Source organism: Moschus berezovskii, chromosome 2 (assembly GCF_049115385.1).
Source record: "Moschus berezovskii isolate FMDL1 chromosome 2, NW_MosBer_1.0, whole genome shotgun sequence".
Taxonomy (NCBI): domain Eukaryota; kingdom Metazoa; phylum Chordata; class Mammalia; order Artiodactyla; family Moschidae; genus Moschus; species Moschus berezovskii.
Genome location: NC_142461.1, coordinates 12,273,496 through 12,301,466, shown reverse-complemented (window position 1 = coordinate 12,301,466; position 27,971 = coordinate 12,273,496).

Here is a 27,971-nt window from a genome sequence, read left to right as displayed (position 1 = left end):
TCGGAGATGGTGGATGTAAAGGCCCGGGGTGCATTAGGGACTCACTGCGCAACTGTCAACACACCTGCTGTGATCATCGTTCCCAGCTCAGGGGCAGGTTGGATGCAGTAGGACTGGCCTAACCTGCCGTCATCCTGGCTGGACTCCACCTCAGAGCAGCATCGCTGCCCCAAACTTGAGCTTCCTCCATCCTCTTCCTGATGCCCTGTGCCCTCCCAGGAAATTTCAGGCTCCAGTCCCCTCTCTCAGCCTCCTAGTCTCCCTTCCTGTTCCAGGTGCCACACATCTGCACCTACTGTGCAAACCTAGATGCCTGCCTGTCGGGAGAGGCCACATCCCTGCCAGCAGGCCCGCTACAAGGAGATACAGGTCCCCGACACTGACTGACACTGACCCTTGGAATGACCTCTCTGTCGTGGAGAGTCAGTTCCAGGGGCTGGGCTTGTGCGCTTGTGTGTGTGTATGAGAGAGAGAGATGCCTGTGTGAGCGTGGCATCTACATGTGTGTGTATGCGTGTGTATGAGCCTGCATGTTAATGCGTCTGTGAGAGGGTGTATGCACGTGTGCCCATCCTTCCTGATCTCCATGGGGACCCCAACATCTACATCCCTGCGGCCCTGACCGATGTGAGGGCTGGAGCAAAGCACACGCTAGGACCCCCCAACCTCAGCCGAGAAAATCCCAGGGAGAGGAAACAGGGCTGAGGTCTGCAGGGAGGACATGGGAGCGTCCCCTCTGTGCCATCCGTCTCCCCAGGGACCAGACCTGTGGGGTGATCCTCTCCCCTCCAGTGCTCCTCCATTCTGGGCATCAAGGCTGCTATTCCTCCTCTGTGTGCCGCTCTGCACATGGACGGGAGGGTCAGGCTAGGGCTCCCTGGTGCTGGGTGGACAAGTTGCTGGGGCAGCCCTGTCCCCACCCAAGGTCCGTGGTCCCTGATCCCAGTCACCTGAAATCAGCCCAGGAGCCAGGAGGTTCTGATTCTCAGAATGCCCTGAACTTGTCAGCGAGGGGCCAGTTGGGCTCTGTTTGGAGCGGTCAAGTCTGCGGGGAGCCCCATTGGGTGCCCAAGACTGAGTTTTAGAATTTGGCCAGCCCTGGCCTCAAGGAGCTGCCAGTCAGCCTTGCACCTGCACCTTCAGAAAGTCCCAGGGAGGGGGAAGCTGGTGGATTGGGAGGGGTTCCTCATTTCTCTGCCCTGCTCCTTTCATGATTACAAAGGGCAAGTCAAGGGACTAATCAAGGGCAAGGGTCTAGGAGCCCGTGCCAGCCTCTTGAGTCAAGAGGAAAGCTGAGGTCAGCTCTGGGAATGGGCTTTTAGGAGAAAAGCACCGGGAGAGGGAGAGAGACATGGGCAAGTGGGTCAAGGCAGGACACCAGCAGATCTGGGGCTGGAGCACTGACAGAAGGCGGATGCGATGGGACATCAGCAGCTGGTCAGTGCTGTGAAGAGCCTTCAGGCAGGACAAGTGCCGAGAGGCCTCCCACCCACGAGCCTCGAGACTCTGTGAGTTAGCTGCCCTCCCTCGGCCTCAGTTTCTCATCTGTAAAATGGGAGCTGTCATGTTAGAATTGGATGAAACTGTGATTAAGGGCAGAGAAGGCGATGGCACCCCATTCCAGTACTCTTGCCTGAAGAATCCCAGGGATGGGGGAGCCTGTGGGCCGCCATCTATGGGGTCACACTTAGCAGCGGCAGCAGCAGCCGTGATTAAAGGCCTTATATGATGCCAGTCGTGCTGAAGGGGCTCCATCTACAAACACGCAGCAGAGATCAACACACCCCTGCTGGGCATGGATGACTGAAAGTGAGCCACATGTTCCAGTGGCCTGAGTCCACCCCATTCCAAGTCCCAGGTTTCCTCAGGGGTTGGAGTGGGAGGAGGAATGGGACAGCTGGCAGGGCCCCGAGTCACTCCTGGCTCAATCAGACTTACTGTGTGGCCCTGGGTAAGACACTTCCTCATTCTGCGCCTCATTTTCTTCAAAAAAGACTGACTCTTTGATATACTGATTCTGCTCTCACACTGGTTGATGCTCTGTGCCTCGGTTTCCCCATTGGCCAGAGGATTCTAAAGACTTTAGGATCTAATATAATTTCACCTGGGCTTTCCTACTGGCTCAAGGGTAAAGAATCCACCTGCCAATGCTGGAGACATGCATTCAACCCCTATGTCAGGAAGATCCCCTGGAGAAGGAAATGGCAACCCACTGAGGTATTCTTGCCTGGAAAATCCTGTAGACAGAAGAGCCGGAGGGAGGGGCAGCTACAGTCCATGGGGTCACAAAAGAATCAGGCATGACTTAGCAACTAAACAACAACATCCCTTTCATCTGAACTAGGAATTTGTAGTTCACTGTGAACCTCCAGCTTGTTCCATTACACCATCACTTTCCACCACCCCGCCGCCCTGGCAAGCCCCTCTGAACCAGGCTCAGGTTTATAGGAGAATGTCAGTGTAATCCCTGCCTCCCAGGAGCCTTCAGTCCACACAATCCACAGCATCATTAGCAATCACCCCACTGGGGAGGCAGGCTCTTCAGCTTTGCAGATGACAGGCTCTTGATAGAAAAGCAAGTGTGCTGGATCGGAGTGGGAAAGAAACCCCCGCAGGCCAGAACCACAGATTGAGACTCATATGATGGGATTTAATATGCACAAGTGAGTTAAACATGCAGTGCCAACTAGATCCACAGCTCAGGGAAAGAGGAGGGAGACAGGCCTGGAGATGAGACTGACGGGGAGCCCAGAGTGAACCCACGAGGTGACACACCCCTCACATCACAAGTCCCTTATCTGCTCTCTTATTCCATGCCACCCCACCCATCCAGTCCAGCCCCACCCCAGGCTGCTCCCTTGAGATGGAAGGCCCCAAACCTGGTTAGTTTAATAATAACAACAGCCAGAGCTACCGGTTCTCGAATGCTTACCCTGCACTGTGTACTCACATTCTCTCCCTCTGCACAAGTTCGCAAGGTTTATATTAATAGCATTTTACATGAAGGAAGACTGAGGCTCAGAAAAGCTAATTAATACAAAGCTAGTAAGCGGCAGGGGCTTCCCAGTTGGCCTAGTGGTAAAGAATCCACCTGCAATGCAGGAGACGCAAGTTCGATCCTTGGGTCAGGAAGATTCTCCTGGAGAAGGAAATGGCAACCTATGCCAGTATTCCTGCCTGGGAAAACCCATGGAGAGAAGAGCCTGGCAGGCTACAGTACATAGGGTCGCAAAAGAGTTGAGCACAACTTAGCAACTAAACAATAACAATAGCAAGTGGCAGAGCTGAGATTTGAGCCTCATTTTAACTGACTCCAAAGCCAACATACTTCTGTGTACATCCTGCTGCCCTTTAAGCCATGTAAATAGAGATATGGAGTCTAGAAGAAGGGAGTAGAGAATCCTGTTCAACTCATGAATAAGCTGAACTTTGCCAAAAGGCAGGGCCTCCAGGCTTAAAATGGCATGAGATCAAGGTCACACTGATTAATTAATTCAAGAAGTATTTATTAGAATCTAAGTATTAAAGTCTCTTCTAAACACTGGAGATACAGAAGTGAAGTAGATGGACAAAGTTCTGCTCTCCTGGTGCTTGCATTCCAGTAGGGGAAACAGATAATAACCAAATAAGTATATCCTAGGAAGTGGTTCTCCAGTGGCTCAGACAGTCAAGAATCCGCCTACAATGCAGGAGACCTGGGTTCGATCTCTGGGTCAGGAAGATCCCCTGGAGAAGGGAATGGCAACCCACTCCAGCAGTCTTACCTGGAGAATCCCTTGGACAGAGGAGCCTGGTGGGCTTCAGTCAATGTGGTCGCAAAAAGTCTGACACTATTGAGTGACTAAGCACACAAGAAGTGATGAGTTCTGAAATGAAGGGAAAAGTGAATGGAAAGAGACTGGAGATGAGGGAGCTGTACTAGAGACGGTGGTCAAGGAAGGCCTTTCTGAGGAGGTGATATGTGAACAGAGAACCTGAAGTAAGAAAGAGAATGAGCTGTGTGATAACTGTCAAGGGGGCAGCAGGTGCAGAAGCCCTGAGGCCAGAAGGAGCGTGATGTGCTCAAGAACAGCGAAGGGCCAGGGTGGAGGGAGCACAGCAAGCAGGGGAAGAGGGAGGGGAGGAGACAAGGCTTGAAAGCATCAGTCACTCAGTCCTGTCCGGTTCTTTGTGATCCCATGGACTATAGCCCACCAGGCTCCTCTGTCCACGGGGTTCTCCAGGCAAGAATACTGAAGTGGGTTGCCATTCTCTCCTTCAGGGGACCTTTCCAGCCCAGGGATTGAACCCATGTCTCCCGCAGGCAGATACTTTACCATCTGAGCCACCAGAGAAGCCAGGCCTGGGATAAGGCATGAGAATCTGCAGAAGGAAGGTTGTTTAGGGTCATAGGCCATGGTAGAGTTTGGATTTTACTTTTAGAGTTGAAGGAATTCACTACAGAGTTTTGAGCAGGCAAGTGATGGGATCTGATTTGTTTTGAAAAGATCACTAAGGCTGCTGGGAAGAAAATGGAAGCAGGAAGGCCAGGGAGCTAAGATCATAAAAGTCCAGGAGGATTCAAGGGGAGAGGGGGCAATGAGAAGCAATTATTCACATGTGGAGTTATTGAAAGAATGGAACGTTCACCTTCAAAAACAAAAAGCTCAGATGGACCCAAGGACTGACCTCCAACTTCAGGAAGTCCATCACATGGACCAAAAGTTGAGCCCATTCTGCAGTCCTCGAATGTCAGAACCAGGACCTATGGGTGAGGCCACGGGAAAGTTGTAAGTGGTGACCAAAGATGGAGCAACTTCCCAGTGGGGACATGCTGCCCCCATTGGAGAAGCCCAGCAGAGGTCAGTTCTCAGGGCTGTGGGTGGAGTGAACAGAGGTCAGGTTTTGGAACCAGACAAATCTGAATTCAGGTCATTTTCCTTTTCTGTTATTATCTGTGCTGCCTTAGGCCACATTACCTTTCCAAATTTCACTTGCCTCATCTATAAATTAGAACCAATTCCCTTCTCATTCAGTTCAGTTCAGTTCAGTCACTCAGTCGTGTCCGACTCTTTACGACCCCATGAACCGCAGCACACCAAACCTCCCTGTCCATTACCAATTCCCAGAGTCCACCCAAACCCATGTCCATTGAGTCGGTGATGCCATCCAACCATCTCATCCTCTGTCATCCCCTTCTCCCCCTGCCCTCAATCTTTCCCAGTATCAGGATCTTTTCCAATGAGTCAGCTCTTCATATCAGGTGGCCAAAGTATTGGAGTTTCAGCTTCAACATCAGTCCTTCCAATGAACACCCAGGACTGATCTCCTTTAGGATAGACTGGTTGGATCTTCTCACAGTCCAAGGGACTCTCAAGAGTCTTCTCCAACACCACAGTTCAAAAGCATCAATTCTTCAGCGATCAGCTTTCTTTATAATCCAACTCTCACATCCATAGATGACCACTGGAAAAACCATAGCCTTGACTAGATGGACCTTTGCTGACAAAGTGATATCTCTGCTTTTCAACATGCTGTCTAGGTTGGTCATAACTTTCCTTCCAAGAAGTAAGCGTCTTTTCATTTCATGACTGAAATCACCATCTGCAGTGATTTTGGAGCCCAGAAAAATAAAGTCAGCCACTGTTTCCACTGTTTCCCCGTCTATTTGCCATGAAGTGATGGGACCAGATGTCATGATCTTAGTTTTCTGAATGTTTAGACTGTTCAGTAAAGCATATAAAGTACCCAGCACTGGGCCTGACACACAGACGTGCTCAATAAGCGGCAGTGGTGACGGTGGTGACTGTGCTGGTGATGATGGTGGTGGTGGTGGAGATGATAATAATGATGGGCATGGTGCTGATGAAAATGGTGATGGTGGTGAGAAGGAGTGATGGTGGTGATGATGCTGGTTATGAAGATGGTGATGACAATGATGATAATAGTTATGATGAGAAGGAGTGTTGCCCAAGTATTGGCCCTCTGTGCACCGATGCTGACTAGGAATACAGAGACAGTGTTTTGGAGAAAAGAGAAAGAGTAGCTTTATTCCTTTGCCAGGCAAAGTGGAAACACAACAGGCGAGCACCTCGCAAACTGTGCCTCCCTCCCTGGGGAATAGGGAAAGGTCTTATAATAAGGGCTCTTCGTCAGGTGTATATGATAAGGATCAAAGCAATGACAATCTTGCATTCTTACTTCTTCTGCAAAGAAATTGGGTCTAGTTGTCTCCAAGGTTATTGCCCGTGTCCTTCTTTCTGAAATAGAGAATGCTATGAGGGAATGCTACAAGGGTTGGGAGTATGGAGGGATGTGGGAATGTGTATGGGTTGGGGGAAGAATGCCAGGTACAGGACACACAGAGTCAGAGAATGATTAAGGAATTAATTTTGTGAAGGACAAGTCTAGTTACATGCGCTATAAGTTAGAAACAGCTAAAGAAAAACTAAGTTGCTTAATTCGTACAGGTCTATTCTTGGGATTTCTAAAGCCATGCACTCACTCCTTCATTTCCCTTGCTTCTTAGCAGAAAAACCCCAGTTTCCGTTTCTGTTTTAACAGGAGGAGGATGATGATGATGATGAAGATGGAGATGAGGGTGATGAGTGGAAGATGGTGACCACATGCTGACCACAGGCACGTAGACTCCAAGCTGCCTGGAACGAGAAGGTCAATTAATGAGGTCCCTGAAATGTCACCCTGTTACCTCACCACCAACCAGTCAGAAGAAGGTTCATGCTGATCAGGCATCCTACACCCTCTCCCTCTCACTGTCTTCAAAAACCCTTTCCTGAAAGCCATCAGGGAGTTCAGGCCTTTTGAGCATGGGCTGATTGTTCTCCTTGTTTGGAGCCCTGAAGATGAGTGCTATACTTTCCTCCACCATAACTCAGTGTTGGTTGATTGGCTTTGCTGTGCATCAGGTGAGCAGAATCCAAGTTCAGTTCGATAATGACTTCATCCTAAAGGTTACCTCATGGTTACATGATGGCTGCTGGAGTTCCAGCCCATGAGAGCCACATTCTTGGTGGAAAAAAAAAAGGAGGGAAGGAGAAAGAGGCTCCTTCCAGCTGAATAAATTCCCATCAAAGAATTTTCCTGGAAACCACATCCACCACCTCAACTCATATTTCATTAGCCACCCCATCTGCAAGGAAGATTTAGGGCAGAAAGCCACCCACAACAGTCCTGGCCTCTTGCTACTAAAGGAAAATGGTAGACTGGATCCTGAGCAGAGGACCAGTAATTTCTCCCATAACCAGCAACCAGGAAATTTAAATACAAATGGGGAAAGCTCCAACCACAGAATTTCCTCCAGGAATTCCCCTGGTCTCACTTAAATCTGCTTTAAAAATAGTTAAAGATGATAAAATAGCAGTAAATGTTAATTACAGAAAAAAATTTAAACATAAAAGGTAGAAACAAAAATTTAAGAACTCCTCTAAATTTCATCATCCTATGTGATTTTCTGATTTATTGTATGTGTGTATGTCTGTGTGTGTGTGTGTGTGTATTTGGTCTTCATCCACTATTCCTGGCACAGAGCTCCTAAAACCCTTGTAAAGTGAAAGGGAAAGTCATTCAGTCATGTCTGACTCATTGCAATTCCATGGACTTTAGTCCACCAGGTCCTCTGTCCATGGAATTCTCCAGGCAAGAATACTGGAGTTGGTTGTCATTCCCTTCTCCGGAGGATCTTCCTGACCCAGGGATTGAACCTGGGTCTCCCACATTGCAGGCAGATTCTTTACCATCTGAGCCACAGCGAAGCCCAAAACTCTTGTAATTTCCTAGAGCCAAAAGGGTTTTTTATAATATTTTTTCATAATTTTTTGTTAGGATATTTGCTTTTGTTCCTAGTTGCATTGTGTTTCCTGAAAGAAATGGGGGAGAGGAGGCTGGGGTGGGAGTCAGAGAGACTATGCTGAAGGCGGGGGAAGGAGGCCTGAAATAACTTCAGAATACAAAGGTATAATGGGTGTCTTTTGTTATTCATAACAAGTCCCTATCAACCACACCTGAGTTTACATTAATGAGGTGAGTTTTAGAAAGCCCCTAAGGATGAGGACTGGTTGCCAAGGGAACCAATCCTGTGACTAGAAAGTTGGAACTTTCAGCCCCTACTCCCAACCTTCTGGGAGGGGTGAAGGGCTAGAGATTGACTTGATCGCTAATGTCCAATAATTTAATCAATTATGCCGATGTAATGAAGGCTCCATAAAAAATCCCTGAACTTCAGTGTTCTGAGCACTTCCAGACTGGTGAACAAGAAGGCAACCCCATGCAGGAAGGGTGGCTGCCCTAAACACTTCAGGGACAGACATTTCTGTGCTTGAGACCCTGGGGGACTTCAAACTTCACCCAATGTACTTCTTCATCTGGCTCTTAATTCATATCCTCTGTAATAAACCAGTAATCTTAAGTCAGTTGTTTTCCTGAGCTGCTCTGGAAAGTTAATCAAACCCAGGAGGCAGTCGTTGGAACAACCAATTTATAGCCAGTCATCAGAAGCATAAGTGACAATCTGAACATGCAGTTGGCTGGAGTGTGTGTGGGGCAGGGTGGGGGGCGTGCGGTTTTGTGGGACTGAGCCTTTAACCTATAGAATCTGACACTATTTCCAGGTAGGGAGTATCAGAACTGCGTTAAAGTGTAGGCCGCCCAGTTGGTGTTGGGAAAAACCCACACATCCAACCAGTGTCAGGAGGGATGTGATGCTACTACAGGATATTGAGACAAAGGAGCCCCATAGGGCTGTGCTTTTCCATTACATTAAAAATTAATTAAGCACTGTTAGTATTCTTGCACAGTTCCTCCTGGGATTTCTTTTTTATTCTGGGTATATTTAGAATATACTTTCTATCCAGATGTATATATTGCTTTTCTTTTTCCCTCTCCTATTTTATGAACATCTTCCCAGGTGAGTTATTTTTTGACTGTCTGGTTTTTAATGGCTACATTACATTCCCTCATGTGTTTGTCCCATAATTGAGATAGCTAATCCTCCGTTGTTAGGCAGAGAGATGTGTGTGTGTGTGTGTGTGTGTGTGTGTGTGTGTGTGTGCGTGTGTGTGTGTGTGTGTGTGTGCCTGCTAAGTCGCTTCAGTCGTGTTCCTACTCTATGGACAATAGCCCATCAGGCTTCTCTGTTCATGGGATTCTCCAGGCAAGAATACTGGATTGGGTTGCCATGCCCTCCTCCAGAGGATCTTCCCAACCTGGTAATCAAACCTGCGTCTCCTACATGGGCTGGTGGGTTCTTTACCATTAGCTCCACCTGGGAAGCCCCAGGCAGATAGACAGTTCCCACCTAAATATGTTTGTTATAAATGACCCTTTGATGACTGACTCTTCATGGAAATCTTTGTCTCCATCTGATTACTTCCTTATGATAGATTTGGAGACTTAGCAGAACAATAGGTATGGATATTTTTAAGGCTTTGGATATGTTTTGCTAAATTGCTCCCCCAGAAGCTGGCCTGGGACCCACCCCCGATGCGGGTCCAAGACGTCCTCAGATGGGTTCTGAGGTCTCCTTTCTCCCCTCGTTCTGCATGATCTCTCTGATCCCCACATCAGCCTCCTCTCTCCCGATTCTTTCAGGAAACACAATGGCAAGGTTTATTTTCCGAAATATCTAATCATGTATTTATCTCTAAGTACTTTAAAAAGTCAACATGATTAATCTCATTAAGTTTAATTTGCAGCAAATTATGCCTTTAGCTTGAAGTTGGGGTTGCTTTGCCGGCTGGAGTGGAGACAGGGTTTGGCTATTTATAACAGAGCCCGCAATGGTAACTAACAGCTCAGCTGGGTAAACAGCTTCAGGTCCTTTCTGCGGACAGTGCTATTCCTGGCTGGGAGTCTCAGGGTTCTGGCTACCATACCCCATGTCCCTGGGCCAGCTCTGCTCTCTATGCAGCCAATGAACATAGTGCCTGGAAATTTCTACCCCCCTCAGACCCTGCTTCCCTCTGCTTTTCCACCCTGGAGTTCTCCAGTGTCCTGGGCACTTGACCAGCCATAACAAGCAAGGCAGCCCCAAAGTGCCAGGGATTTAACTCCCCGGGGGCACCTCTCAAGCAGGGAGGGACAGGATAGGGGTAGATAAATACCAAAGGACAGCCTGAGGCATGTCCCACACACCTCCCCAAAGGGCCCCCAGCAGGCCTGAGCCCTCAGTGTGACCCGCTCTCCGATTCAGGCTTCAGGGCTTTCCTCCCTCCCGCCCCACCCCCTCCCCACTGTGCTTCCCGGGGATCAGCTCCCATATAAACCCCCTGCTTTTTCGGAGGAACCCAAACTCAGCCTTGATAACTCTGGAGCAGCAGCAGCTGGATGGATAGTGTGGAGGATGTGAGAGGTACTCAGGGAGGGTGGGGCAGTGATGGGCAGGAGGGTGAATGCTGAAAGCAGACTTTTCCCCATTTGAGCCTCTGATAAGACTGTAGCCCTCTGAGATGCTCAACAGGGCATGCAGGTGGCACAAACTGGGAGATGAAGATTGACCTACATATACTAACTACCATGTGCAAAACAGATAGCCAGTGGGAACCTACTGTACAACACAGGGAGTGCTTTGTGATGACCTAGATGAGTGGGACATCCAAGAGGGAGGGGATATATGTATACATGTGGTTGATTCACTCCACTGTACAGCAGAAACTAATACGACATTGCAAAGCAATTATATTCCAATAAAAAAAGAACAAATGGCCATTTAAAATATAAATAAATAAACAGGACATGCGGCTGTCCTATGCCCAGACTCCTCCTGAACCATGGAAAAAAGTCTCATTTATCATCTCAGAGCTGTGGCTATGGGTCTGTCCTCATCTAACCTGACTGCCATCCCAGACACTCAACACCTGCCTTCTCCCAAGGGCACCTTATCCCTCCTAACTAGTGTCTGAGACCCCTCTTGTTCCCTGTGCTCACAGTTTGTCCACCTCCCAGACCTCCATCTGGGGCCCAAAGCCTGCTTGGAGATCTGCCTGTTGTCACCTGCCAGCCAGGTAGCTGGGCTGGACAGTGACCCCGGTCTCACCTTCCCGGGGCCAGGCACCAAGTCCTCCTGGGCAACCTTCTACCCTGGTCCTGGACTGGCCTTCCCCTCTCCTGGTTTTAAGACCCAGGTCCCACATATCCTGCTGTGATGGTTAATTTTATAAGTCAGCTTGGTGTTTGGGGTGACACTTGCGTTTAAATCAATGAACTTTGACTAAGCAAACTGCCCTCCATAATACAGTGGGCCTCACCCAATCAGCTGAAGGGAATTCTCCAGCAGCCTGCCTCTCCACACTGCTGTCCTCACACTGCAGATTTTTGACTCTCCAGCTTCTATAACAGCATCAGCCAGTCTTTATAATAACCCACTTTCTATGTACGGGGACACGTCTTCCTCGTTCTGTTTCTCTGGAGAAGCCTGACAACACACTTGCCCAGGCCAAGAGCCAAGGTCCCCAGGGCCGTTCAGATATTGAGCAAATAACCTCCCAAAGCCAGCTCTCCTAGTTCTGGGGACCACATATTTGCCTAGCTCCTTTCCTTGTCCCACTCTGCTTCCCCTTCCCCATCTCCCGTCCTCCCAGTGAACCACTTCCTTAAGAACCTTTATCTCAGGCTCTGCTTCTAGGGAACCCAATCTCAGCTAATTGGTGATAGGAATGGTCCTAGGAAGCAAGGTCTTAAGATGTAATTGTAGAGATGATGCAAATTTGGCCCCTGTACACTGACTCCAAAATAAATCTTGAAGACAGAGTTTTGGCTTCCCTGGTGGCTCAGAGGTTAAAGCGTCTGCCTCCAATGCGGGAGACCCGGGTTCGATCCCTGGGTCGGGAAGATCCCCTGGAGAAGGAAACGGTAACCCACTCCAGTATTCTTGCCTGGAGAATCCCATGGACGGAGAAGCCTGGTAGGCTACAGTCCAAGGGGTCTCATAGAGTCGGACACGACTGAGCGACGGAACGGACGGAGAAAAGAAAAGCTTTATTGCTTTGCCAGACCAAGGGGACCACAGCAGACTAATGCCCTCAAAACTGTGTTTCCCAACCAAGGAGTGGGGGGTCTCAGAGTCCAGGGACTTAATTGCTGATACTGAGCAGGGCCCATGCAGGGCCTGCATTCCTTCAATCTAGAGATCTTCTGGCATCAGGTAGTCTCGTGATCTGTGGTTCTTTGTTCTTGCTCAGTCGCTCAGTCATATCTGACTCTTGATGACCCCGTGGGCTGCAGTATGCCAGGCTTCCCTGTCCTTAACCATCTCCCGGAGTTTGTTCAAACTCATGTCCTGGGACCTGACCTGTGTGTGTGTGTGTTGGTCGCTTAGTCATGTCTGACTCTTTGTGACCCCATGGACTGTAGCCTGCCAATCTCCTCTGTCCAGGCAAGAATACTGGAGTGGGTTCACTTCAGCCCAGTTCAGTTCCTCAGTCGCGTCTGACTCTTTGTGACCCCATGGACTGCAGCACGCCAGGCTTCCTTGTCCATCACAAACTCCCAGAGCCTGCTGAAATTCATGTCTGTCAAGTCGGTGATGCCATCCAACCATCTCATCCTCAGTCGTCCCCTTCTCCTCCTGCCTTCAGTCTTTCCCAGAATCAGGGTCTTTTCCAGTGAGTCAGTTCTTTGCATCAGGTAGCCAAATTATTGGAGCTTAAGCTTCAGCAAGGAGATCCAACCAGTCCATTCTAAAGGAGATCAATCCTGGGTGTTCACTGGAAGGACTGATGCTAAAGCTGAAACTCCAATACTTTGGCCACCTCATGCGACGAGTTGACTCACTGGAAAAGACTCTGATGCTGGGAGCGATTGGGGGCAGGAGGAGAAGGGGACGACAGAGAATGAGATGGCTGGATGGCATCACCGACTCTATGGACATGAGTTTGAGTGAACTCCGGGAGTTGGTGATGGACAGGGAAGCCTGGCGTGCTGTGATTCATGGGGGCGCAAAGAGTCGGACACAACTGAGCGACTGAACTGAACTGAACTGAACAGCTTCAGCATCAGTCCTTCCAATGAATATTCAGGATTTCCTTTAGGATGGACTGGCTGGATCTCCTTGCAGTCCAAAGGACTTTCAAGAATCTTCTCCAACACCACAATTCGAAGGCATCAATTCTTTGGCTCAGCCTTCTTTATGGTCCAGCTTTCACATTGCACATGACTACTGGAAAAACCATAGCTTTGACTAGACGGACCTTTGTCGGCAAAGTGATATCTCTGCTTTTTAATACACTGTCTACGTTTGTCATAGCTTTCCTTCCAAGGAGCAAGCATCTTTTAAGTTGATGGCTGCAGTCACAGTCTGCAGTGATTTTTGGTTCTTAAGGTTCTTAAAATTATTTTTTTTTTAGCTTTTTATTTTGTACTGGGGTATAGCCAGTTAGGGCTTTCCAAAGATGCTTACTCCTTGGAAGGAAAGTTATGACCAACCTAGATAGCATATTAAAAAGCAGAGACATTACTTTGCCAACCAAGGTCCATCTAGTCAAGGCTATGGTTTTTCCTGTGGTCATGTATGGATGTGAGATTTGGACTGTGAAGAAAGCTGATCGCCGAAGAATTGATGCTTTTGAACTGTGGTGCTGGAGAAGACTCTTGAGAGTCCCTTGGACTGCAAGGAGATCCAACCAGTCCATTCTAAAGGAGATCAGTCCTGGGTGTTCATTGGAAGGACTGATGCTAAAGCTGAAACTCCAATACTTTGGCCACCTCATGCGACAAGTTGACTCACTGGAAAAGACTCTGATGCTGGGCGGGATTGGGGGTGGGAGGAGACGGGGACGACAGAGAATGAGATGGCTGGATAGCATCACCGACTCGATGGACATGAGTTTGAGTGAACTCTGGGAGTTGGTGATAGATAGGGAGGCCTGGCATGCTGTGATTCATGGGGTCGCAGAGAGTCAGACACGACTGAGCAACTGAACTGAACTGAAGTGACTCAGTGGTAAAGAATTCTCCTGCCAATGCAGAAGAAGCAGAATCAATTCCTGGGTCAGGAAGATCTCCTCGAGAAGGAAATGGCAACCCACTGCAGTATTCTTGCCTGGATAACCCCATGGACAGAGGAGCCTTGCGGACTATAGTCCACACAGGCACAAGGAGTCAGACAAGACTTACCAACTAAACAACAGCAACTACGGGACAATAGCCCATTAACAATGTTATGATAGTTTCAGGTGAGCATAGTAGTTACTGAACTGTGACCTTCTTTCTGAAACATCTTCCATTTGGCGGCTGTTTTAGTTCCACAGAAGAGCTCAAATATATTTTGTACATCCCTTGGGTAACCAGGACCCTGCCCCAAGGCTACATTATTGTTTCTTGACTGTTCCTCCTTGTCTCTGCATCCACTCCCTTCCGTGATTAACACCTGTTTGAACCTGCCCTTTGGAACTCAGGGGAGGGGACCCAGAAAAGTTTTTGTCCCAGGAGCCCCACAAGGTCCTCTACTCAGTCCTGGGCAGTGAAGACCCATCACTGATGGTAAAAGAAGTAGAGACACTCCCTGAGATATGGTGGCAACACCATGGTTAAGACATCTACCACAGGGAACAGGGAAGGGCTCCAGTTTGGGGAGAGGGGGCACTAGCTGGTGCAAGACCCTAAATACTATGGGAGGGGAAGTAATTATAAGGAAATTGGAACTGGAAGCTATCATTGAATGATTCTGATACACTGAAGCCTGAAAATTATGGACTCAGATGTATTAACCACCAACTTGAAGCAAACGTTCATCTGAGAACCTACTTGTCAGCTCATGGAGAGACATCCATCTCTTATATCCAGAGACCAGATACAAGCCATCACTGTAAGAGTGACAGCTTCAGTGAAGGATGAACCCTCTGTCTAGGAAGGTTTTCTGTGTCCAGGTCAGGGCACCGGATGGGACAGAAGCAAGCACCTGAGACGCAGGATGAAGATATCTTGGTGGATGGGACCTGAGTTCCAAGATTCCTCAGGACTTTCAGGCCTGCAAAGTGACCTACTTCCTTTGTTAAAGACAAAAGTCTCCTTTCCAAAGGATGATGGAGGAGCCTCAAATGAGAAAGTCTTTACACGAGAACCATTGTCCTCTTCAGGCTCTACCTCTACATCCCCTTTTGGCCACCAGAGCTGAAACCAGGCTCAAATCAGCATAAACCAATAGCTAATGCACTGAGTCTTCCAGGGGAGAAAAGGGATTGCTTGTATATCCAAGGCACTGCGGGCCCTGGCTACAAGGGCCAGCAGGAACCAGGAAGATACGCCTGGAAGTGGATCCTGGAAATGCCGGATGGAGGAGAGCAGGGTACAAAGCTGGATAAAACCACATGTTGATATAGGGGGACTGTCCTGTGACACAGGATTTAACACTCTGGGAAGGGCCTGTTCCAAAGCAGGGTTCCTTGGCAATTATAGGGATGAAAAGATCCCACCGTGGCAGATGGCATAATTATCATAATGAGCAGTAAGGTTGAAATGACAGCCTCATTAAATCTAAAAAGATGTTGAGCTTCAAAAGACACTGGTAAGAAATTGAAAGACAAGCAATGGACTAAGAGAAAAGATCTGAAAATCAGATGTCTGATAAAGGACTGTTTCCAGAATACAGAAGGAATTCTTAAATCTCAGTAAATAGAAAATAATTTGATTTTCCACATGGAAATATAGTTGATTTACAAAGTTGTGTTAGTTTCAGATGTCATATACATATTCATATCATATTGTCATGTGGCATATGCAGTTGTCATATTCACATTCTTTTTCAGATTCTTTTCCACTGTAGGTTATTATAAGATGTTGAGTATAGTTCCCTGTACTACACTGTCAGTCAGTCAGTTCAGTCACTCAGTCATGTCCAACTCTTTGCAACCCCATGGACTGCAGCACGCCAGGCTTCCCTGTCCATCACCAACTCCTGGAGCTTGCTCGAACTCATGTCCACTGAGTCAGTGATGCCATCCAACCATTTCATCCTCAGTCATCTCCTTCTCCTCCCACCATCAATCTTTCCCAGCATCAGGGCCTTTTCTAATGTGTCAGTTCTTCGCATCAGGTGGCCAAAGTATTGGAGTTTCAGCTTCAGCATCAGTCCTTCCAATGAATATTCAGGACTGATTTCTTTTAGGATGGACTGGTTGGATCTCCTTGCAGTCCAGGAGACTCTCATGAGTCTTCTCCAACAGCACAGTTCAAAAGCATCAATTCTTCAGCACTCAGCTTTCTTTATAGTCCAACTCTCACATCCATACATGACTACTGAAAGAAACATAGCTTTGACTTTGACCAGGGAAGCCCATTTTATCTATAGTAGTGTGTACATGCGGAGAAGGCAATGGCATGCCACTCCAGGAGCAGCAGTGTGTACAGGTGGGCTTCCCTGGTGGCTCAGACGATAAAGAATCTGCCCACAGTGCAGGAGACCCAGGTTCAGTCCCTGGGTCAGGAAGATCCCCTGGTAAAGGGAATGGTTAGCCACTTCAGTATTCTTGCCTGGAGAATTCTGTGGACAGAGGAGCCTGGTGGGCTAAGGTCCACGGAGTCGCAAAGGGTCGGACATGACTAGGCAAGTAACAGTTTCACTTTAACTTTTCTTCAATGTGTATATGTTAATCCCAAACTCCTAATTTATCCCTCCTCCCCTTTACTCTTTGGGAAAATTTATCCCTCCTCCCCTTTACTCTTTGGGAACCGTAAGTTTGTTTTCTATGTCTGTGAGTCTCTTTCTGTTTTGTAAATAAATTCAAAAATAACCTGATTTTTTAAATAGGCTAAAAGACTTGAACAGATATAGATGGCAAATAAGTACATGAAAAAGATGCTCGACATCTTTATTACTAGGAAAATGCAAATTAAAACCACAGTGAGATACCACTACATACCTCTTAGAAAGGTTAAAAGTAGAGCCCAGTGATTTCAAATGTTGGTGAGGATATGAAACAACACAGCTGTCACACACTGGGGTGGGGGTGGGGGGAAGCACTGTGGAAAGCATCTGGCAGTTTCTCGAAAAGTTAAGCATGCAATCTGCTGTATGACCCAGCCATCCTACCTATAGGTATTTACCCAAGAAAGACAGAAGCACAAGTTCACTCAAAGACTCATACACAAATGTTTATGGCAGCTTTTTTTTATAATATCAAAAACCTGGAAATAACCCAAATCTCTATCACCAGATGAATGGATTAACAAATTGTGGTGTATCCAAGTGAAGGTTATTATTCAGCAATAAAAAGGAACAAACTATTTATACACATAACATGAATGAAACTAAAACAGTTTCCAAATCAAAGAAACCAGACAAAAAGTACATGTTCTATAATAATTCCAGTTATATATAATTCTGTGGATAAAAAGTGTTAACTAATCTATAGTGGGAGAAAGCAGATCACTGACTTCCTAGAAATAAAAAGGGAGTGGAGAAGAGGTAAATAAAAGGGAAAAGATAGTACTGGCCCTGGAGGCAGATGGCTGTCAACTTGTGGTCCACTAGGAATGGGAGATCTCTCTTGTGCTGGGCAGAACCTCAGCTGGCCTCAATGTGTTTCCAGACTGTCCTTTCCTAGAGTGTGAGTCAGAGGGGCTAGGCAGGATTTGCTGACAGCAGGTGAGTGAGGACCCCTTCTCCACCCAAGTCTCTAGGAAAAGTATTCCAGGGGTCAGCCCGTGCCAGTCTGGGTAATGGATGGCCTTTCTTTCATGCTCTCTGGGAGATGGACTCCTCATTAATCTGCTGCGGTGTCATTAAGTCAGAAAACATTCGCTCATGGGGCTTCTGTTGGCCTTTAGAAACTGCAACTTAAACACCAACTAGGGTTTAACCCTCCCCTTCCCAGCACAGGCCCAGGCCTTGGCCAGACAGGCCCACAGTTCACTGGCCTTGACCCCCAGGAAGCCCCTGGATCCAGTTTCCATCTCTTCTCAGCCCAGAGCAAATGGGAGTGAGGGCAGAGGGAGGGCAAAGGGAGGAGAGGAGCCCTTGCTGCCTGAGTCACTCAGTTCAGGTGTTTGCAGACAAAGGACTCTCCCCTTGGCAAGTTAAAGAGCCGAGGACTAGGGGTTGGGGGAGTTGTGGGGAGCTTGTTGGGGGCTGGGTGACACTGAGTCATTCCCTTGACCTCTCTGTGCTGGGCTCCTACAGAGTTGGAGGGGCCTCCAAGCCCCGAGGTTCTAGGGTCTGTGTTTTACAGAGGGTAGAACCTGCTTCCCTGAGAGGGGTGACATGTCCATGCCTCCACCAAGGTCCCTGCTCCCTGCTGGGATCACATGTCCCAGGCGGCTAGGTAGGGGGGCCACCTCTGGGGATAGAGGGGAATATCTATCCAGATGACCCAGATGAGCTGATGGGGGGTGAGTCCTTGTTACTGAGGGTCTTTTGGGAGCCCAGCACTATGCCGGGACTCCCCACTCACACTTACACACAATATCCTATACCAGCCTCAGAACACAAGAGAGAAGTCTCACCTTGACCTCTCCCCTTCCCACCTCCCTGCTTTTGCACATGCAGTTCCTCCTCCTGACACACCTTCCCTCCTCCATCCAAGTCCCACCCAGTGCAAGGTCTGCCTCTTCCAGGAAGTCCTCCTTGATGACTGACAGTCAAGCCCTCAATGGTTCCACTCAGCTGGCTCTTGGGTTGTTCTATTTCCCAACATAGGTTTAGATGTTGGTGCCACGAGGCCCAGACACAGACATTAGCTCATTTCATCATCTCACCAGATCAATCAATATTTACTGGATGCTGACTTGGAGCCAGGTGCTGTAGGGTCACAGAGGGGACAGGAACAAACATCCACTGAGCTCCTGCAGATCTTTGTGCCTGGTGGGAGCCTGAGCAGACCCCTAATGCTCAGGTCCCACAGTGGCTGGATTCAAAACCCGCCAGACTCCAGATCCACCTCCACCCCCTTAACCTGTCCCCAGAACTCCTTGAACCCCCCTCAGCTGGGGCAGAGCTCGTCCTGAAACCTGGAGCCGCCTGGTCACACAAGCAGGGTTCAGGTAGGCACAGCTGTGCAGAGAGAGGGGGCGGGACAGGGGTCAGAGAGAAGGACCCTTGGGCAGGACTAGGGTAAGGCAAGTGAAATCCTTTCTCTGCGACTCCCCCATCTGACGTCCACCTGGGATTGCAGGCCCCCTGGCTGCACGCTTGTCCGCCCCCTTTCCCCAAACCAGCCCCAGGGCCTGTCTGTGGCCATAGCACATGGTGAATCTGCCTTTAGGATTCTGGTTCGAGCCCTGTTCTCTTGCCTTGCCGAGATGGCCAAGATTCTCAGAGAAATACTAAAGGAGCAGATGGTGGTCAGTGATCCCAGGTGGGGGGAGGACAAGGCCTAGGACGAGAACGGACGATAAATCCCATCGCTTGGAGAGCCAGTGATCACTTTTCCTGCAGACGTGTCTCAGCGTGAAAGCAGAGAGGGAGTGCGAAGGGGTTGTACATCCTCTCTGCTTGCCCTGGTCCTGGACTCCATCTCTGACTCCTACCTGGAGCTGTTGGGGTGAGTTCCCAGTTCGCTGATGGGAGGCTGACAATGAACGACAGCTTGTGACCTCACTCTGGGCTGCTCCTGGGTCAACTTCAAGTTGAGAGAGAGGAGAAAGAGAAAATGAAATCCCAAGATGCTACAGCCAGAAGGATCCCCAACAGGCTGAATCTAACTCTCATTATAGATGGAGAAACCAAGGCGCAGAGAAGGTACTGGACTTTACACATCTGAGCAGTGCTAGACCCGGCACACAGGACTCCTGAGTGCCAGTGCATCTGTGTGAGATGATGTGTGCATGTGTATGTGTGCCTGTGTGTGTACAAGCTTTGTTAGGATGTGTGTCTGTGACGATCTCCCAGCACATGCGGGAAGGTTACAAGGCCAGATATGTGCGACAGTCTCAGGGTGTAGGTGTGAATGTGAGTGATTGAGTGTGTGAGAGGGATGTGGAGGTGGTCTGTGGGTAAGGGTGGTGGTCTCCAGATAGTGTAGCTCTTTCAGAGCATGTGGATGCCTGTCTCGCAAGGCCACCCAGCTTGGGGATTCACTATTTGCAGAATGTAGGTGGGATTGGTGACAGTGTGTGCAAGGTGCCAGGCACTGAAGGCAAAGCTCAGAGACCAGAACTTGGTGCTGAGCCCCAGGGGTGAACTGACTCCTACCTTCTCCTGCTACAGGTCAGGGCCGATCCAGAACTCGGACACTGAGCCTATAAGTGGAGCCGAGTGACCTCCGTCATGGACGAGGAGGAAGCCAGCCTGCCCAGGCTATGTGGGCAGTGGCTGGCATGGCTCAGGTGGTGACCCACATCCCTAGATGTAGATTACAGACTCCTGGGATGGCAGGGGAGACCAGTCAGGTGCCTCCCAAGATCTCTCTGTCAATTCCTTGGCTAGCAACTCCTCCACACTCCTCCAAAGGTCTTGACATTTTGCCAACTTTGGTATCCTAGAGTCACTCCCCCATCTGTGTTTATGGTGAAAGGGACTCCATGATTTAGAACATAGATGGAATCTTCAGTTATAGAGAAATTTGTCCAGAAGGCCAGCTCATTGTCCAGTGGGAGGAGCCACATTCTGACCCCAGCTTCTGAGGCCTCCCTGAGTCCCATGGCCCTGGGGAGGGTGCAGCCCATTGACTCCACACCCAGGTCAGGAGGAGAAGGCGGGCGGCCAAAGTGAGACCAATGGCATGATGGTTAGGAGTTTATTTGGAATTAGACAGAGACCTGAGCTCAACCTGCTCATGGTGTGACCTTGGGCAAGTCCCTCCACAGGACAAACACCTTATAGGGCAGGTCCCACACTGGGCTCTTGGACATCGGTGCTGTTTCAGAGAACACCCATATTCCCAGTGAAAAGAAATTATTCTCCATCTAATTAGTCTAATTAGTAGCAATCAGGTTGTGGAGATCAGTGCAGCAGGGTGAGTGATTAGGAAAAATTACCTCCCTGCAAAGAGTTTAGATTTAACTTTTTTGGTTCCACAATCTAAACGCCAAAAATAAAGAAGAGTGGGCTCTCTGTCCCCACCCCCATTGGCTGAGAATTCCCCAAGGTGTGGGCATCAGCCCAGACAGAGAATCAGTCTACATCCAGATGGGCAGAAGGGCACACTGGGCCTGCTAAGACCATCAACCACAGGCCCTGGAAGATCTGTGTTGTCTCAAGACCACCACCTGCTCCTTTGGAAACCCCCCAGTTCCACCATCAGGCCCCTCTCATACACCTGGTCACACCATACACACCTCTATCTGGAGACAAATGACATGTCTGTCTTTGAGTGTCAAAGTATTCTTATATTTTATTCCAATAGATCCTCCCTCAAGAGAACCCAGGATTCTTGGGAATCAGAGATGGTTATATCGTGTGGGGGGCAGGGTGTCCTGGAGGAGAAGTTGCACTGACTTCACGGCTTCCTGTCTCTGTCAGGTTTGGCTCAGGTGGGATGGGGTGGGTAGGTGGGACTATCAGTGGCCTTCATCAAGAGAAGCCTGGGAAAGCAGCCTGCAGGATGACATCAGGATAGAACAATGCTTAACTCAAAGGAATGATGCCCTGAGAGTGTGCAGGGCCTATAAGAGTCCCTTAAATCATACTCCCTCTTTCTCCTCCCTCACTAAAGAGTTAAGTCCTTGGCTTATTTCAAGACATAGGACCTATTTACTGAGAGCAGTACCCTGTGCCACCCACCCATCACTTAGGGATGAGCAGAGCCTGGAGATGGATATTTTCAGTCCTGCTGAGTCAGGTAGACCAGCCTTTCCGAACACACCCTTTCTCAGCTTGTCCCCCAGTCTGTATAAGCTATCTCGTTATGGGCAGAGGAACCAGGAGGAAGACTATAGAAGAAGGTGGGAAGGGCTAGATGGAGGGGCTTTCCTTTACTGGCTGCTGGTTGGTGTGGGGAGGGAGACAACATCCTTTAGAGGAGCTAGGAGGATGTCAGGACTTCCTTCTCTTCCCCAGCACCTGCTTTGGGGTTTAAAGAAGAATAAACAGGACACGGTACTCAGAACCTTAAATTCAGGTACCCAGAATCCAGATTTATATATAATCCAGGATCAAGATTGTAGAATCCTAGACCTCAGAGTTATAGATTATAAAACTGTGAACCACCAAACCTAAAAGTAAAGACCCCAGAGTCACAAAATTCTAAACTCAGAATTCAGAACCCAGAGTCACAGGATCCAGAGCCATGGAATCTAGAAGAGAGAATAAGGGACCCTGAACATAGAATTATAGAGCCCAGATCCCAGAATTATGGACCCTAGAACACTAGAAACTATTAACAGGACTTTTTCCTCTCACTGAAATGCCCCTGCCTCCTATACCGTCTGAAATCCTTCAGCATCCACCCAAATACTTTGTCCCACAGGAAGTTTCCCTGGTGCCCGTACCTTTGGCAGGGCTCTTTCCTTTGAGTTGTCTAGGCATTTCCTAGATCCTGTGATGCTGTCCACACCTGTCCTCTCCTGCCACCCATGTTATATTTCCATCTGCATCCACACTTCATTCCTGCATTGGGTCTGACCCATTTCCATGCTCCTGGTAAACATTTCAAGCACATTTGTGGAAAGAGTGAATTCTTGAATCATTTAACCTGAACTCCCTCAAGTTTCACAGGACTTGCCTAAAACCCAAAAACAGAATACATGTTTCCAATGGTCACACAATATATTTGGAAATCTCAGAGAAGATCCTAGCTCTTCTTATTCTAAGCCTAGAGTTTCTTCTCCACCCCAGATTGTCTCTGAAGGACTAGAGAGTTGATACGGAAAACTGTTATATCTCATTGCTTTATAATATCCCCAGTGTTGTTAATTTCATGCTCAGAAGTCTCAAAAGCATTGGAGAAACTACTCAGTCTAGCAATGGCAATGAGAGCGGTAGGAATGACAATAGGCTTCCTGGAGGGGTGGGGGTGGTGGACCTGAGCTCAGTGGGTGTGCAGGAGTCTATGCCAATTAAAGAGCAGTGAAAAATCCCAGAGGTAGATGTATCCTGTGTTCAGAGACTACAGGTGGAGGGTAATCATAGATCATATTACAGGAGACCCTGTAGGGTTGTATATGCCATCCTAGGATGTTTAGGCCTTACCTAATGTGCATCTTTTGAGGGTTTCCCAGGTGGCGCTAGTGGTAAAGAACCTGCCTGCCAAGACAGGAGACCTAAGAGACATGGGTTCAATCCCTGGGTTGGGAAGATCCCCTGGAGAGGGGCATGGCAACCCACTCCAGTATTCTTGCCTGGAGAATCCCACAGATAGAGGAGCCTGGTGGGCTACAGTCCATAGGGTCACACAGAGTCAGACACAACTAAAGTGACTTGGCACACACAATGTATATCTTGTATATATTATATCCTTCAGTTCAGTTCAGTTCAGTCGCTCAGTCGTGTCCGACTCTCCGCGACCCCATGAATCACAGCACGCCAGGCCTCCCTGTCCATCACCAACTCCCGAAGTTCACGCAAACTCACGTCCACAGAGTCGGTGATGCCATCCAGCCATCTCATTCTCCGTCGTCCCCTTCTCCTCCCGCCCCCAACCTTTCCCAGCATCAGAGTCTTTTCCAGTGAGTCAACTCGTCGCATGAGGTGGCCAAAGTATTGCAGTTTCAGCTTTAGCATCAGTCCCTCCAATGAACATCCAGGATTGATCTCCTTTAGAATGGACTGGTTGGATCTCCTTGCAGTATAAGGGACTCTCAAGAGTCTTCTCCAACACCACAGTTCAAAAGCATCGATTCTTATTGTATATAAATTCTTTGAGGGCAGGAACTATGTTTTTCCCCCTAAAACTCAAGGATAAACACATATTTGATCAAGAGAAAGATCAGTGAGGGAACACTGCTGGTCCAAGGCTCAACTGAAGCAGCTCAGAAGAAAAAGAGTGAATGTCAGGTTAGAGCAGGTGCGTATTTATCAAGGGTAGCCTGAGTATGCTGAGGGGTAGGGGATGAGTTGGGGGGAGCGGGTAGGAAAAGGTAAGTGAAGGTCAAGAGAGTGGACAGAGTACATCCAATAGTGCAAAGCACTTTGTGTACATGAAATTGATGGCTTAGCACATAAGAGGTCACTGTGTAATTACATCTTGTGTCTATAGGAGTGTCCATGTGAGTTTCAGGACCATGGACAGCTAATGTGGGGCATTTAGATGGCTTTCAGATTCCTGGAATCATTCATTTCCCATGGTTTTCTAGATGGAATTATCTGGTTGATTTTTATTTTCTCCTAATTTGCTCTTGCAAATTGTACATTTGACCAGGAATGAGGGAATGGGCTCTGAAACCTGACTGCCTGAATCCAATTCCTCACTCTGCTCCTTACTATTAACAGTTACAGAATCTTGGGCATCCAGCACCCAAAAGTGTATAGAATTTAGGATTTGGTCCTTTTTTTCCCCCAATGGGAATAAAGAGCTGATCCAGCATCGCCCTCCTTGCAAAGGGCATTTAGAGAGTCAAATCCAAATTTGAGTCCTATCTCATTGCTTTGCCTCCTGGCTCACCCCTTTCTTTCCTTGGTCTGCTTCCCTCCTTCCCACCCTCCCTCACCCTCCTGCTCTCTGTTTTCTCTGTTTCAGCCCCAGACTGTCTCCTTCCCCTCCCCACCTCATCCCTGCTAATTAAATGGCACTATGGAATGCATTCAGTTGGTATTTGGCTCAGGGGCCAAAGAGGGTCAGCGGCCCTGTGTTCATTAAACTGTTCTGTGTAGAAAGATGTAATGAATGGGTTTTATTACAATCTTGGCTCATCCTATGAGACAATTATGTATTCATTGGAGGGGGGAAGAACCACAAGCCTTAGCTACCAGTGTCTGAGACTTGGGAGTGGGTGAGGGGAGGAAGGCTCAGATCGGAATCCAGGAAGGGCCTATGCTAGGCACTGTGCTTGAATGGGGGAGCAGGGAAAGAGAGGAAGCTGAATCCAGGTGAGTCCTGGACTTCTCCTGCAACGCCGTCATCACTGTGCAGTCAGAAATTCCTCCTGGTTTTGACTAGAACAAGGTCAGAATCAGAGCATGGCCATTAAATTCCTAGGGGTGATAATTGCAAGGAGTCCTCAAATCTGTCTCTTGTACACCCAGCACTTGATAGCTCCAAGCACTTTTTGTACATGGAATTATGGGCTTAGCACATAAGAGGCCACCATTTTATCACATGGGCGCTACAGAAATTATAATGATGGAGAAATTCACTGAAGGCATTTCTGAACTCCCAGTGACTTTTGCCCGTTATGCATGTCTTCAGTCCCTGGTGTCTCACAGTTGTCATGGTGACATAATGAGAGCAGCCAGCATCTAGTGGGCACTTAGTGATTTAGTGGACAGCAAGTCTGGTGGTGGGGGGAGTAGTTATTAATATTATGCATCTTTTGTGGCTAAGGAAACTGAGGCTTGGGAGTAAAATGCCAAGACCAAGACACCGATCATTAGACAATGAAGGTCAGTGATCCCTCAGAGACAGGACACAAAAAGGCGAGACCAGTGATTTCCCAGCTTCCTGTCCTGAGAGAATTCCCAGACCAAGATGCTGGGAGGAGTCAGCTAGAGCTGAGCTAAGGGAATGAAGCTGAGAAACCGGGAAGAACAAGAGGAGATAGGAAGATAATCGCGGAAAGCTGGTGAGTGATCCACTGGAGGAAACGGCCAACTCTGGGGAAAGAGCCACCCAAGAGGATCAGAGTAGCAGAGCCAGAACTCACACAGGGCTAGGAATAACGCCTGTTCCCACTCGGCAGACTGGAAAAGCTCGCGCTTCACAGGGAACTGAGTAAAGTGCACAGACCTGGATGGGTCTTGTCCAGAGAGAGGGAAGTCAGCCAGTCTAGGTTAAACATTACTTCAGCTCCTCTAGTGTTAGCTGCTCAGTCTTGTCCGACTCTTTGCGACCTCATGGACTGTAGCCCTCCAGGCTCCTCTGTCCATGGAATTTTCTGGGCAAGAGTACTGGAGTGGGTTACCATTCCCTCCTCCAGGGGATTTTCCCAACCCAGAGATCGAACCTGGGTCTCCTGCATTGCAGGCAGATTTTTTACCATCTGAGCCACAAGGGAAGCACTCCGTTCCTTGACCATTCTTAAAAACAAGACCTGAAAGGATCAAATAATTTTTGCCAAAAAGTTCATTTGGATTTTTCCATCAGATATTATGGAAATTAACAAGTTAGTTAACTACACCCCAGAATATAGCTTAGGAAATTTTATAGAAATACAAAAACATCAGCGTCCAACAAGGTAGAATTCATGATGCCTAGGGTTCAAATAAAAATTACCTGACTTTCAAAGAAGCAAGAAAGTGCAATCCATAATGAGACCATTAAATGAATCAATCAAAATGAACTCAGAATTGACACAGATGATAGAATTCATAGACAAGGACTTTAACGGTTATTGTAACTGAGTTCCTTATGTTCACAAAGAGAAGTAGAGACATGGAAGATATTAAAAAGATCAAATGGAACATTGAGAGGTGAAAACTACAATGCGTGAGATGAAATATACACTGGATGGAATTGACAGCAGATTAGAAATTGCAGGAAGAAACTCAACATGCTTGATACCATAGCAACAGAAACTATTCAAACAAAAACAGAGAGAAAAAATAATTTTTAAATGAACAGAAAAAATAATATTCTTAGTAAGTTGTGAACCAAATACAAATCCTCTACTGTACAAGTATAATTGGAATCCCCAAAGGAGGGAGGAACAAAATACTTGAAATAATAATAGCCAAAAATTTACCAAATTTAATGAAAATGGTAATCCTAGAGGTCAAAAAAGTACAATAAAGCTTAAACAAAAGAATCTTGAAAAAAACTATAGGCTTTTCCTAGAAATCGGTAAATTGATTTTAAAATTCTTATGGAAACACAAAAGTTCTACAATAGCCAAACAACCTTGAAAGAGAAGAATAAAGTTAGAAGACTAATATTTCATGATTTCAAGACTTATTATAAAACTACAGTAATTAGGATAGCATGGTGTTGGCATAAAAAGAAACAAATACATCAGTTAGTGAAACAGAATAAAGTCCAGAAATGGATCCACAAACATAAAAATACAATTGATTTTTGACAAAGTTGCAAAGGCAGTTCAGTGGAGAATGGGCAGTCTTTTTATCACCTGCTGTTGGAACAAGTCAATATCCACTTACAAAAAACAAAAAAAGAACTTCAATCCATGTATTACAATGCCATATGTAAAAATTAACTTTCAATGTATCATAGACCTCAATGTAAAACCTCTCCCATAAGATAACGTAGAACACTTTTGTGATCTTGGGTTAGGCAAATGTTTCTTTTATATAACATCAAAAGCCAGATTCATGAAAGAACTAACTGATTAAATTAAACTTCATCACAATTTGTAACTTCTGCTCTTCAACATAGAAAGCTTATGGTTACTGAAGGTGAGGATGTGGGGAGATAAATTTGGAGTATGGGATTAAAAGACACAAATTGATACACATAAATAAGCAAAAAGGATTTACTGTGTATAACACAGGAACTATATTCAATATCTTATAATAACCTATAAGATACATTTATATGAACTTATATATATATGTGTGTGTGTGTGTGTGAATCACCTTGCTATACACCTGAAACTAACACAGTATTTTAAATCAGCTATACTTCAATAAAAATAAAAAGCTAAAAAAAAAACTTCGGCTCTTTAACAGACTCTAGTAAGAGAATAAAAAAGCCACAAAATGGGAGAAAATATTTGTGAATCATATTCAGGTAAAGGACTTGTATCCAGAATATGCTAAAAACTCTTACAACTCAATAATACAAATAACCCAATTCATAAATGGGCAAAATATATGAAGAGACATTTCTCCAAATGATAAACAAATAGTTAATAAATACATGAAAAGATGCTCAATACTATTGGTCACTAGGTAAGTAGAAAATGCAAATCAAGCCACAATGATTCATCACTACATACATATTAGAATGCCTCAAACAAATCAACACTGACAATAGCAAGAGTTGGCAAGAGTGTGG